Source organism: Phalacrocorax aristotelis, unplaced genomic scaffold, assembly GCF_949628215.1.
Source record: "Phalacrocorax aristotelis unplaced genomic scaffold, bGulAri2.1 scaffold_50, whole genome shotgun sequence".
In the NCBI taxonomy this organism is placed as follows: Eukaryota; Metazoa; Chordata; class Aves; order Suliformes; family Phalacrocoracidae; genus Phalacrocorax; species Phalacrocorax aristotelis.
This window is the reverse complement of record NW_027441151.1, coordinates 727,862-731,134: the sequence shown is the minus strand read 5'-3', so window position 1 is coordinate 731,134 and position 3,273 is coordinate 727,862.

The following is a 3,273-nucleotide window of genomic DNA, read 5'->3' as shown; positions in this document are numbered from 1 at the left end:
CTGGTCTCTATATTCATAAGACAATCAGCCCCAGATGGGGGCGGGGGGAGAGAAAACAACCTTCAGAAACTAGAACAACCTGAATCCAGAGATCTGGGTTAAATGCTTGAAGTAGCTTGGCATGAAGGAGACCAGGGGAATCAACCCTAGCTGAACACCTGGTTACACTGAAGCTACGGAATGAAGAAATAGAATTTTTGGTAGATACGGGAGCCACTTATTTGGTATTGAACACACGTGAAGAGAAATTTGATCATAAATCAGTAGATGTTGCTAGCGCAACAGGGCAAAGAAAAATTAGCCCCTCTCAGAGCCATTAAAGTTTAAATTGGAGAAGCAATGGGCAACTCACCAGTTTCTGCATATGCCTGAATGTCCACTGCCTCTGTTATGACGAGATCTATTAGGTCAATTAGATGCTCAAGTAACTTTTAAAGATGGAGAGATTAAATCACTAATACCAGAATCAAAAGCCACAGAGGCGAGAGCGTTTATGTTACAGGATTCCTCCAGGGAGGAACGGGTTCCCGAGGAAGTGGAAAACGTAGTAACTCCTTTGGTTTGAGCGAGCAGAGCTCCGGAGCGATCTAAGTGGGCAGAGCCGGTAAAAGTAACCTTAAAGCCTGGAGCCAAGCCCGTAAGACAAAAACAATACCCTATTAAGCGAGAGGCTCGAAAAGGATTACAGAAGTTAATTATAAAATTTTTCAGAATATGAGCTTTTAGTGGAATGTGAATCAGAATATAGTACTCCTGTGTCGCCAGTAAAGAAATCTAGAGGCAAAGAGTATTAGCTAGTTCACGATTTAAGGGCTATAAATCAGGTGGTCCAAGATATACATCCGGTAGTAGCTAATCCATACACTTTACTGACCTCTTTTAAAGGAGGAGCATAAATGGTTTACTGTACTAGATTTGAAGGACGCCTTCTTTTGCATACCTCCAGGCATAAAAAGTCAAAGCCTATTTGCTTTGGAATGGGAAAGCCCCACCACAGAATGAAAGACACAGCTACCATGGACCGTACTTCCACAAGGATTTAAAAATAGTCCTACGATACTTGAGACTCAGCTGGCAAAAAAAAATTAGATATAGAAAAAACAGAACCCAGGGAGAGGCATCTTGTTACAGAATGCGGATGACATTCTGATAGCGGCACAAAGTAAAGAAAAATGTTTTGAAATTTTTAAATTTTCTGGGCCAAGGAAGATGCGGAGTTTCCAGAAACAAAACCCAAATAGGAAAAGAAGCAGCCATTTATTTAGGATTTGAAATATCTCAAAGACAAAGACAATTAGAAAGTGAAAAGAAAGAAACTATTTGTCAAATTCCCGAACCTAGCAGCCCGAAGGAACTGAGAGCTTTTCTGAAAACAATGAAATAGCATCAGCTCTGGATTCTGAACTATAGACTGTATGTAAAACCATTATTTGAGGCATTGAAAGACTCAAAAGGATAAATATTTAACCTGGACGCCCGGATGCCAAACGGCATTCAAAGAACTGAAAAGAGCCTCGATGATGGCCCCTGCATTAGGCCTACCTGATTTCGCTAAACCTTTTGAGTTGTTTGTCCACGAAAGACAACATTTAGCCCTTGGAGTGCTGACACAGCGACTGGGAACCTGGAAGAGACCTGTGGGCTACTTCTCCAAACAACCTGACCACGCGAGTAAAAGATGGCCTAGGTGTTTACGGGCAGTAGCAACAACAGCGCTGCCGATCCGGGAAGCCCCAAAGTTAACAATGGGACAGAAGATGACAGTATATGTCCCGCACATAGCGGTGACTGTTTTAGAACAAAAGGGGGGTCGTTGGCTATCCCTTAGCAGAATGTTGAAATATCAAGTTGTTCTGTTAGAACAAGACGATGTGGAATCGAAGACTACTGCTATACTGAATCCTGCTATGTTTTTAACAACAGAAAACCTTACGGACAATTTAGAACACGATCGCTTGCTAACTATTGAACAAGTCTATTCCAGCAGACCAGACCTGAGACACAAACCTCTGGGAAAATCCTGATCTGGAGTTGTTTACAGATGGAAGAAGCTCTGGGCGAGAAGAGAAGCGAATGGCCGGATATGCTGTCGTTATCGCCGCCGAGGGAATGGAGTCAGGGGTGCTGCCTGCAAACACCTCAGCACAGAAAGCAGTATTGGTAGCATTGAAGCGAGCTCTGCGAATGGCAGAAGGACAAAGGATAAATATCTAGACTGATTCCAAACGTGCATTTGGTGTGATCCACGATCATGGAGCTATTGGGAAGGAGAAAGGACTGCCATCAGCCCAAGAATCATCAATACAGCATAAAGAAGAAATTCTCCAACTTCCGGAAGACGTGCAGAAACCAAAAGAAGTGGCGGTAAAGCGTTGCAAAGCTCATCAATTTGGCCAGACGGCTGTAAACATAAGCAAACGACTGACCGATAAAGCTGCAAAGAGGACTGCAGAGCAAGGTATCCTTGCACTAGTACCAGTAAAACAGATCAGAATTCCAAAGTTGAAACCGAGATATAATAAATTGGATGAGCAATTAGCAGAACAATTGGAAGCATCACAAAACACAGAGAGATGGTAGGTAACACCAGAAAAACAAGTAATAACAACAACCACCCCACAAGTTATGACAGAACTTGCAAAAGAAAACCATGAGCAAACACATTAGGCTGTAGGCGCTACGGTTTTGAGTTTAAAAACATCTGTAGCGTGTGTAGGCATGACAAGAATAGTTAAACCCATAGTAGCTAAGTGTCCAATCTGTCCTAGAAATAATCCCCTGAACCAAAGGAAACAACCTTTAGGAGTAACAAAACAAAAAATTCTCCCGGAAATTATTAGCAAATTAAGTTCTCTGAGTTACCCAGACAAAATAGATAGAGCAGTATTTGTCAGTGCTGATTGACAAATTTTCTAGATGGCCAGAAGCTTTCTCGTGCTGCACCGACAAAGCTAGTAGTAGTTAAAACGTTGCTGAAAGAAATAATACCAAGATTTAGAGTGCCAACGGGAATGTCCTCTGATAGAGCACCACATTTTTTTGCAGAGGTACTTCAACAAATTAATAAAATTTTGGGTAGAAAATGGGACCTGCATACACCCTGGAGACCACAATCAAGTGAAAAATTTCAGAACATGAAGCAAACACTAAACTGACATAGTGGAATGTTATTGATCTAGGATGGAAGTATTGAGAAAATTATTATTTCAGAACTTCCAAACAGGGGAAATGTAACCAAAGTGATGAAATCAACCAGAGACGGTGTTCCATTAC